The sequence below is a fragment of the Ursus arctos genome, unplaced genomic scaffold, assembly GCF_023065955.2.
Source record: "Ursus arctos isolate Adak ecotype North America unplaced genomic scaffold, UrsArc2.0 scaffold_1, whole genome shotgun sequence".
In the NCBI taxonomy this organism is placed as follows: Eukaryota; Metazoa; Chordata; class Mammalia; order Carnivora; family Ursidae; genus Ursus; species Ursus arctos.
In genome coordinates, this window is record NW_026622763.1 from 53,559,976 (window position 1) to 53,571,432 (window position 11,457).

General features: G+C 41.9%; 1 pseudogene; it reads right to left on the reverse strand.

The window, feature by feature from the left end:
- Nucleotides 1–10,279: 10,279 nt before the first annotated feature.
- On the reverse strand, nucleotides 10,280–11,154 carry LOC113250757 (heterogeneous nuclear ribonucleoprotein D-like; annotated as a pseudogene).
- Between the last annotated feature and the right edge of the window lie 303 nt (nucleotides 11,155–11,457).

Sequence of the window (11,457 nt, forward strand, 5' to 3'; positions counted from 1 at the left end):
TTAAAATTTGATACAATTCCTAGAAGGTTCTTAGAAATTTAATTTCATATGTTGCCTAAGTAGCTGGTCAAGGACTTTTTTTTTTCTTCAAACATAATGGTTTTTGTCAAACCAAGAACTAATGTTTAGAGTTCAAGCCCAACATTTGCCATAGTGAATGGAATTGTTTATTTTAGGGGCAAAAGAAGGTTATCCCTGAGGGCAGCTGAAACAGTTTATAGAAATCTTCAAACCACAAGCAGTGATCCCAGTGAAGAAACATCTCCCTGAATATCTCTTTTCAACCACTGTAATCTTGCTTATCCAACCATCTGTGTCAAAAATTAGAGTACGGTATGTCCACAATTCCTGTGCTAACTTCAGAAGGTAGTAAGCAGGAAAGGAAGATGACCTCTGTTACAGGGTGTTTAGCCTGTGTGGGGACGTTGAAGAAGAAAAAGCCTTCATGGGAGTAGCGAGACATTTCAAAAAATGTAGTGCATTAGTGGAAGTAATTACGAAGTAACCTGAGGACGAGAAATTTGTCTCCTTCACTCCTAGAAAGAGAAATAAAAGAACCTTTGTACCAGTCGCACTGAGATTAGACAACCAATAGGAAAGCTGTTGGGAAGGGGACAACTGGTGCGGAGATTATGCTATAGGTAATATTCTATAAAAGGAGAAAGGGAGGAGGGCTAGCCTTTAGACACTTCCTCCCATCTGACAGGAGCTCTTCCATTGTTTCCTCTTCTAGGCCTCTGTCTTGATGTGCTTTCAAGCACTCTGTCATTTTTTTCCTCTTTCTCTGTATTTTCTCATCTTCTCAGTCTTCCCATTTCTTTATTATAAGCCAGTGAATTGGTGCTAATAGGTTACCTGCTTGCTGTATACATTATTTGTTAATATGATTTGCACATAAGTATGGGTTACTGATTTAGGACATGGAGAGTCAAGTGAGCAAATAGTTGGAAGAACGTAAGGGCGGGGGTCAGTCATAAGGATTGAGGTTCAGAGTAGTAAAAAAACAAAATGCTTAGTCATAGTCAGGAGTCCAAAGGTCTGTAGGAGTAGGTCTCAATCAGGGCTTCACACCAGAATCACTTGGGGAATATAAATCTTAAAAATGTAGATGCCAGGGCCGCAGCCAGACTTTCTAAATCAACGTCACTGGGATAGGGTCCAAGATGTGAATTTTTTTTTCTAGATTCTGCAGATGATTCTAATGCAAATTATTATTTAAGAGCTGCTCATTTAGGGAATAAACTAGAAGTTATACATCTGTTTCAAGGGCAGGCAAGAATATTTGTCTTAGAGGAGAGCAGAAAATGTTTCTAGATTCTTAATGCTCTGTGGGGAGAAGTGTGTTCTCATGATAGGAAAAAGGGCACATTGAGTCTGGCAACTTCCTTCAGAAATCCATTTTGATGCTGTTTTCCTATCAGGATGTCATTCTTCATGTGAAACCCATTTTTTTGTTTGTCCTTTGTAGAGAAAAGCAAAACAAAGCAAAACTGATCACTGTCTTTGTGTCTTATGTATACACACCATTTCTTTGCTATAGTGCCATTATTAAATCCCAGTCAGAAAGTTGCTGGTGAAAATGGATGAAGTAATTTCATGGCATGCTCAGTAATGAAGCCAGTACATTTACTGTGTTGTGAATTGTGTAGCAACCCCAGTGCAGTCATTTCACAGTCTCTGGAAACTTCAGTTTTTGAGTAACAGTCATAATTTATCTTTCTACAGAGATGTTATTTTCTAAAATATGGCTTTTTACTAATCTTTTCCTTTATAGTTTGCACACTTGGTGTCTTATTTAAAAAATCTTCCCTTGCATCAAGGTCATAATGATATTCACCTACATTTTCTTCTAAAAGTTAAAAGCCTTTTAAAGTTGTTATTCTTTGTACCATTTTTCTTTTTCTTCTTTCTTTCTTTCTTTCTTTCTTTCTTTCTTTCTTTCTTTCTTTCTTTCTTTTTCAAGATTTTACTTATTTGAGAGAGAGAGAGGGAGAGCGCCTGTGCGCACACACAAGTGGGGGGGGGGCAGAGGGAGAGGGAGAAGCAGACTCCCCGCTGAGGGCAGAGGCAAATGTGGGCCATGCGGGCCATGCAGAGCCTATGTGGGGAGATGGGGGCGGGGAGGGCCCACGCAGGATGCAGGGCCAACACCAGGCAGAGCCCAGGATCCTGTGATCATGACCGGAGCCAAAGTCAGATACTTAACCCACTGAGCTACCCAGCGCCCGCTTTGTACCATTTTTTAAATTCTCATATACTATTAAAGCCCCACTCTAGATTCAAAGTGTAGAAAGTTCCTGCCCAATACAGAGAAGAGTACTTCTGTAGCTCCTGCTATAGGGTCTAGATCCAAAAACCCTCAAGGGAGAATAACATGAAATAGGAATGTACAAAGAGATAAAAATCTATAGATAGCAGAGCAGTATCAGCTTATGGAAATATAAATGATCTTAGGGTCAATGTATATTTCTCTTAGAGATACAGAAGAGATGAGGCCTTAAGGCTTGAGAAGAGTAAGCAAATGCAGGACATGTGAACTAATGGCTGCTAATCATGCTGTGGATATGCTTATCACATGTTTGTCAAATGTCTAGCAGGGATATACTTATCATCTGTTTGTCAAATGTCTGGCAGGGCCTTTAGGATGCCCTTGAGCAAAAGTCACTTTACAGCTCCATGTCAGCTCTGTTAAAAAACCAGCTATCTAGGAGAAAGTAATCTTTTGATTAAATTCCTAGAAGGTGTTCCACATCTGAACCCTGCTCTGGCCTCCGTTCCCACCTACTTCCTCAGGCTCTTGGCTCAACTTCAGAACTGGTTGTTGGAATTTGGGCTCTGACTCTTGTAGTCCTCTGTGAACCTCTGTTACCTACTGTCTTTTGCAGGATTGCATCAGACACCCAGTTGTGCCCACCCGTGATTGACTTGGCTCACTTGTACAGTCTGTTCTATCTAATCAAAATCATAGGGCTTTTGTATAGGATCCTTAATACCATTTCAAGCTGATGAGAATAAGCTTCCAACCATAACTTTCCAACTGTTACCTGTTGGAGACTATTACTTGCACTGGCAAATCTAAACCTTTTGGATACGTTCCATATTCTCAAAGGGTTTAACTGGCAGTCATCCCAGCAAAGGAGGTATTTCTATCGATATAAAATACAGTTGACCCTTGAGCATCATGGATTTGAACTATGGGTGTCCACTTACATGCAGATGTTTTTGGTAAATACAGTACAGTACTGTAAATGTATTTTATGATTTTCTTAACATTTTCTTTTCTCTAGCTTACTTTATTATAAGAATACAGTTTTATAATACATGTAACATACAAAATAAGCATTATTTTCGTTTATATTATCAGTAAGGCTTCCATCAGCAGTAGGCTACTAATAGTTAACTTTTGAGGGAGTCAGAAGTTATGCACAGATTTTCAGCTATGTGAGGGGTTGGCACTCCTAAATCCCATGTTGTTCAAGGGTGAACTGTAATCTGTTTTCAAAGGTGTGACCTGTGTATTAGGCTACCGTGAGCTGAAAAGCACCACCCTTTATGAGAACCTGTTTTCCTCTCACCAAGTGAATCAGATAGTTGGGTGGGCCTGAGGGATGATTCCATTTCTCACAGGTAGCAGCTTTCCCTACCATCCACTTTAAGAAGTGTTACTGCTGTCACTGTAATCTTGCCCAGGACAGGATGGACCTATGCATGGGAGGGAGAACCTACAGGATAGGTTCAGCTGCCTTGGCTGGCTAAGCAGATGGCTCTTTCCTTTCTGACTACTTTGTGTACCTTACCCCACTCTGCCTTCTCAGTAAAAAGGCACATTCTTTAATTTCTGCCACTTTCAAATTCTCTCTGCCTCGGTAGTCCCCAAATCTGAGGCCTTGCCATCTGGGATCCCTCCAAATACCTTTCTCTCCTAAAATCACTGCTGTGGGCACTCATCTGTGCCATGCTGCGAAGCCCCCATGTGTTAGCATTCTACACAGAAGCAGGGCTTGTGCCTGGGGAGCTCATAGGCCACATAGATCTCACCTGTCACCAAAGTCTCTATAGAAGCCAGTTAGCTTAACTTCAAGAATTATATGCCTGGAGTTCATTTCCACTTTCTCCACAGTCCCAGGTTAGCTGTTACCACTCCTAGTGTTCCTTGTCTGCTGGTAAACCTCAACCTGACCAACCCTTGAGTTAGTTTCTCTGTAAGCCCCAAAAGGTAGTCACTTAGAGTTTGCAGTTCTATCCTGGGCATACAGACCGGATCACTTAGTAGTGATACCATCATACCATCGGGACATCCTCAGTAGCTCTCCCCAGAAGTCAGGATGTGCCCATGACCCAGGTGAGCCTTAGTGTGAGTGAACCTTCTGCCTCCTCAGAAATTCCCCAGCTCTAGTAGAGTCATTCACTGAGGCCCCCTAGATGCTGTTCCTCTTGAGAGGAAATTCGCCTTGGTGGGCTTTTTGGGTCCTGCACTATCAGGGACAATATGCATGTTATGCATGTTATATTAGTTTTCTATTGTTGCTGTAACAAATCACCACACCCTTAGTGGCTTAAAACGATACAGACTTATTACTTTACAGTTCTGGAGATCTGGAGTCCAAAATCCTTCTCCTTGGGCTAAAGTCAAGGTGTCAGCAGGGCTGGTTTCTTCCGGAGGCTCTAGGGCAGAATCTGTCCTTGCCTTTCCAGCTTCGAGAGGCTGCCCACATTCCTTAACTTGTGACCCCCTTTCTCCACTTCAAAACCAGCAGTGTTGTATCTCCCTGACATTTTTTCTCCTTCTGACCACAGTTTGGAAAGGTTCTTCACTCTTAAGGATTCATATGAGTAGATTGGATCCACCGGGTAATCCAGAATAACCTCCCCATCTCAACGTCCTTCACTTAATCACACATTTGCTTTGTGTACTTTTTTCCAAGTTTCTTTGGTCATGTAAGGTAATGTGTTCACAGGTTCTGGGAATAGAGCATGGACATTTTAGAAAGGTCATTATTCAGTCTACCATACATTTTTTTTTCATAGGAACACCAACAAACATTATTCACAAACTGAGTTAATACCATCCTGTAAGAGCATAATTACGCCTAATATACGTCTTCCCTAGACTATAAACCCGCATTTTTGGTCACTAGCATTTAGCTCAATGCCCTGTATACAATCAGTGTTCAACAGGGGTTTGTTTGTAAGAAACCTAGAGAGAAAGAGAGAGAGACATAGGGATATATACAAAGACACAGAAAGTATACATAAAACAACCTATTGTGGGACACCTGGGTGGCTCAGTTGATTAAGCGTCTGCCTTCAGCTCAGGTCGTGATCCCAGAATCCCGGGGTCAAGTCTTACATCGGGCTCCTTGCTCAGTGGGGAGCCTGCTTCTCCCTCTGCCTGCTGCTCCCCCCTGCTTATACTGTCTCTTTGACAAAAAAATAAATGAAATCTTTAAAAATAGCCACAAAACAACCTGTTGTTTTATTTAGAGAGATTATTTCTGTTCACATTACTGGTCACTTTTTGTGCCCATAGGGGCCAACTACTTACCAGGGATTAGTGGAGTGGGCCTGTCCTCTGAGTCTGCAGGGGCTGATATAGAACTGGGATGGACCAGGAACCTGATTTCATGGAGCAAGCCTGGAGGCTGGGGCCACAGGGGCCAGCCTGGTGCTAGGGTTGTTCCTGGGCCTTGGGGACCAGCCTGGAGGTTAGGTCTGCAGGTCCAGACTGGTGCTGGTATGGACCATGAGCCTGGGTCTTTGGAGCCAGCCTTAAGGCTAGGATGCTTGAGGCTGGCCTGGTGATGGGGTGGGCTAGGAGCCTGGGTCTGTGGCAGTCTGTCTAGAGTCTAGATCCACAGGGGCCAACATGACACTGGGGTTGGCAAGGGGCCTGGGGCCACAGGAGTGCCTGGTGCTGGGGTGGGCTGAAAGCCTTGGTCTGTGGTAGTCAGCCTGGTACTGGGCCCAGCCAAGAGCCTGGGTCTGTGGGTACTCACCTAGAGCCTGGGTTCATGGGAACTATTGGGGAGCCAGGGGCCACAGGAACTACCCAGGGCCATGGGCAGTGGCTAGTACTGGGATGTGCCAAGAGTCTGGTTTCTCAGGATCCTCAGGAGCCTAGGGCCAGGGAAGAATTCTGGGGCCACTGGAGCTGGGTAGCATCCAGATGAGCCAGGGGCCTGGGTTTGTAGGATCCCCCCAGGAGTCTAGAGCCAAGGGAGTTCCCTGGAGCCACCGGAGCCTAAAGGCACTGGAGTGATCTGGGGACTTGGGTTTGTGGGAGCCTGTAGAGAGCCACATAAGCCTGCAGAGGTTTGCTGGGCCTGGGCCTAGGTGGCTCTGGGGTCCACAGTGAAATCATGTAGTCACTTCACTTGCCTTTTGCTATGGGGAGAGTCTGTCTCTTGGCCTAGGCTGTCCAGGCTCAGAGGATGGGTGATGGGAACCATGTAAATCTATTTTCTGTCATCCTCAGTGCATCTTTTCCTATTGTTGCCTCACCCAAATTCTGTATTCTATCACCTGGAATCCTCGGCTTTTGCGAAAGTATTTCATACATGAGTAACTGTTCAGACTGATGCTCTTGGGAGGAAATGGGTGCTGGAAATTCCTATACTGCCATTTTGCTGCCATCACTCCCCTCCTGGGTCATGATTTTTGATCCACTCTGACAATCTCTGTCTTTTAATTGGTGCATTTAGACTGTTGACATTCGAAGTGGTTATTGATATAGTTGGATTAATAGCTACCACATTTGTTACTATTTTCTATTTGTTACCCCTTTGCTGCCTTTTGTGGCTTTAACTGACTATTATATGATTCCATTTTCCCTCCTTTCTTAGCATATGTTATACTTCTATTTTGCTTTCTTTTTCAGTGTTTGCCTTAGAATTTGCATTATACATTTACAGCAAATTCAAGTCTACTTTCAGATAATGCTATACCTCTTCATGGGTAGTGCAATAGTTTATCATAACAAAATAATCCTAATTTCTTCCTCCTGTCCCTTGTATCATTCTTGCCATTCATTTTTCTTATATGTAAGTACACATATATACATATATAAGCATATATAGTTGAATCCAGTGTTGTTGTTATTATTATTATTTTTAAAGATTGTATTTATTTATTAGAGAGAGAGAGCACATGATCAGTGGGGAAAGGCAGAGGGAGCAGCAGACTCTTTGCTGAGCAGGGAGCCTGGCATAGGGCTCCATCCCAGGACCTTGGGATCATGACCTGAGCCGAAGGCAGACACTGAACCAACTGAGCCACCCAGGCGCCCCTCCAGTGTTGTTATCATTGTGAACAAACTGTTATCTGTTACACCAGTAAGAAGAAAAATTAAAAAATGTTATTCTGCCTTCACTTTCTTCTTCTCCAGTGCTCTTCCTTTCTTTAAATAGATACAAGTGTCTGACATATATCATTTTCCTTCTCTCTAAAGAACCTCTTTTAAATTTTCTTGCAAGGCAGGTCTACTGTCAATGAATTCCTTTAATTTTTGTTAGTCTGAGAAAGTCTTTATTTCTTCATTTTTGAAGGATAATTTTGTAGGCTACAGAAGTTTAGGTTGATGGGTTTTTCTGTCAACGCTTTTAACATTTCACTCCACTTTCTTCTTACTTATATGGTTTCTGAGGAGAAGTCAGATGTCATTCTTATCTTTGCTCCTCTGTAGGTAACATATTTTTATCCTCTGGTTTCTTTCAGGATTTTCTGTAGTTTGAAAATGATATAACTAGGTGTAGTTTGGGGGGAGAATTTATCCTGTTTGGTAGTCTCTGAGCATCCTGGATCTGTGAATTGGTGTCTGACATTAATTTGGGACTAATTCTTAGTCATTATGGTTTCAAATATTTCTTCTCTTCATCTCTTCTAGTGTTCCCATTATGCATATGTTACATCTTTTGTGCCCAGTTCTTGGATATTTTGTGCTTTTTATTTTTTATTTTTTCAGTCTTTTTTCTCTTTGATTTTCAGTTTTGGAGGTTTCTATTGAAATATCTTTAAACTCAGAGATTCTCTTTTCAGCTGTGCCCAGTTGACTTACAAGTCCAACAAAGGCATTCTTCATTTTTTTTTGTTACAGTGTTTTTTATCTCTAGCATTTCTTTTTGGTGCTTTCCTAGAATTTCCATCTCTCTGCTTACATTGCCCATCTGTTCTTGCATGCTGTCTACTTATCAGAGCCCTGCATATTAATGATAGCTATTTTGAATTCCTGATCTGATAATTCCAACATCCCTTCTGTATCTGGGTCTGGTTCTGAGGCTCTCTCTGTCTCTTCCACTTATGTTTTTTGCTTTGTAGTGTACCTTGTAATTTTTTCTTGGTAGCTGGGCATGATGTACAAGGTAAAAGGAACTGCTATAAATATTTATAGACCTTTAGTAATGTGATGACAAGGTGAAGGGAAGGGAAGTGTTTTATAATCCTATGATCTGGTCTCTTTTAGTCTTTTAGTGTCCCTGTGGCTTTAGACTGTGAACCTCACATGTGCTTCTCAGTCCTCCTCCCTCCATATCCTTAAGTGAAACAGGATGGCTAGAGGGGGCTGGAGATGGGTCTTTTCCTTCCCCCAGGCTAGTTAGGTAGGCTCTGATAAAACCCCAGCAGGTGAGGCTGTGATTAAATAGTACCTTCTGGAGACAGACCTTGTTAAGAACAGAATGCTCTGGTGTATTTTTAAATGGTTCCTTTTCCCTTTCCTCTGCCAAAAACATGGTGGAGAAGGAGGGGTATTGATTTTTCTCTGATATTCACTGTGAGAATGTGATAGAGATCTAGGAGTTAAAACTCACAAATGTGTGGGAGCCTCCAGTGACTGGGTTCCCCTGGAGTTTTTAACTCTCAGTTATCCACATTGAGTGCCCAGCAATTCATAAATTATAGTTCAGGTTTCCCTACCCTGGTACTGGTTTCCACAGAGTTTGTTGCTCCAGTAAGTTGTGATTCTCTGTATTTGTTCTTGGTCTCTCCAGTCTGGGGAGCAACATTTTGCCCTGTGACCTCAGTTCTCTTTTGAATCTAAGGAGAGTTGTTGATTTTTCAGTTTGTTCGTTTTTTTATTTGTTGTTAACTTGGAGTGACAACTTTCAGCATTTATTTATTTATTTATTTATTTATTTGAGAAAGAGAGAGCATGGGCAAGCAGGGGGCAGAGGCAGAGGGAGAGAGAGAAGCAGGCTGTTTGTTGAGCAAGGAGCCAGATGTGGGACTTGATCCCAGGACCCTGAGATCATGACCTGAGCCAAAAGCAGATGCTTAACCAACTGAGCCACCTAGGTGCCCCAATTTTCAGCTTCTTACAAGCTGTACTGGAAACCCAGAGTGTTTTATTTACCTCTTCATTACTAAAATACGAAGACTCAGTGATTCTGTGTCAGTTGTTGCTGAGCCTCGTTCAGTGGTTCTCATCCGTTTGCCTTGTTTACGCTACTGTAGCTTACAGGAGTTATATGTCAATGGACTACAGGTTCTGTTGACAGAATGTGCCCTAGTATTATGAAAGGTATGAAAATATGAAATAAGTGAATGGCTTGATCAGTCCTACGTTTTCTAATGGGAGTTTCCCAATCTGTCATTCAGTCACCCTACCCTTCTTGCCTTTGATTCTTAATCTGACCCCTCTTCCATTCCAAGATATAACCCAAAAGTTCCCATTAATTTATCCTCTTTTTGCAGATTTTTTTTCTTTTCACCATACTTACAGTTTTACACAGTGTTTTATGGACCCTGATTTTACCTTTTGTGGCGAGTACTTTATAGGCTTTAAATACTTGTTGCTTTACATCTTCTGTTTTTAGGATGATATCATCTGTTGGACTATGGTTAGGCTGAGGATTCAAGTAAATGTCTCTTTAACCTTTAACTTTATGTTTTATGTGTCTTTTCTTGTGAGTGGGCTCAAACTCCTCATTCCTGTATTCCTTAATTTTTTTCCCCTTAGCTTTTTATTCTATGTGGGAATTCTGGTCAAATCAATATAGATTAGCCTCACATATTTTTTTTCCACATAAAGAAGCATTTATTTGAGGTTTAACATGAAATCATGTTATACAAATAAATAGTGTGTTTATACAAATGAAACTTGTATAAACACAAATCTACATCAGTCATAACACAGATAGCAAAAGACAAAGTAGAAACAAAGAAAACTAATTGGTGGCTATATACAGTTGGACATAGTTGTGTCTTGTACACTAGAAAGTCTTTTACAAAATAATCATCTTAGATCAGCAGAAGACCAATCTTCAATGTCTTCCCGCAAGATGGGTTACTTTAGCAATCTCCTCCACAGGACAGCATTCTCTGGTGTATGCCTTGCACTCTGCCTGCAACGTGCAGCTGCCAGACATAGGTGTGACACACAGCCTGCAGTAAAGTTCCCACTGTTTTCTCCAACGTCCTCCTGTGGCTGGTAATTATTTTGGTGACTGCCACCCCCTCAAGACGCCTTGCCATAAGTGCTCTGTTGGCCACTGTAGTCTGCATATCCCTGTCCACATCCATAGTTCTCATAGTAATACCCAGTATAATCATAGCCGTGATGGCCACCATAGTTTTGATCACCACCATAGGCACTATTGTAATTTCCATATCCTTGATCATAGTAGTTATTAAATCCTTGGTTCCAGTTTTGGCCCCAATCTCATCCATGCCCGCTACTACCACCTGGTCCACCAGCTGCAGCACCTCTTCCTCCTTTTTGTTATTGCTGTTGCTGCCCGTATAACTCTTTGGGTTGTACAAATTTAGTTTCACACTTCCCAGAACCAATTTGATGATAATCTGCTCTTAACAGTTTCTTTACTGGCTCTTTGTCTGTTTATGTGATGAAACAAAATCCTCTTCTTTCATTTGTATTTGTATCCATGGGAAGTTCAGTATTTTCAGTCTTCCCAGAAGGCTTCCAAATATTCTTTAATTTGTTCTTCAGAAATATTTGGGCTCAATCCACCCACAAAACCTTTTTGGGGGGTTCTTCCCCTTTTAGAGTTTTGGCCCTTTTGGGGTCTATCAGTTTGCCATCCAGTTTGTGTTCTTTCAGTTCCAAAACCCATCATCCTGCTGATTTTTGCTTGCATTGATCTTGGATCCCTCTGTGAATTCCTCTATGTTGCTGTACTTGTTTGTGTCCTCCATGGTGGCGGAATTGTAGGTGGGAGGTTGGGGGTCGGGGGTCGGGGCTGCTATAGTGCAGTCCAGTCCTGGCAGCACTGGTGGTAGAGCATTGTGTGGATCTGGATTTAAAATGTGAGCAGATGAACTAGCCTCACATATTAATTCTCTTTTTCAGTGACCTTCTTCTCATTGCCACCTTGTACCTTACCACTTCATGCTTAGTCTTCCATCTAATCTAACTCTTTTCCATATCTTGCCATTCCATATTATTTTTCTGTGACAGTGGAATACTTTTTTTTTTTAGTAGGCTCCATGCTGGGCATGGAGCCC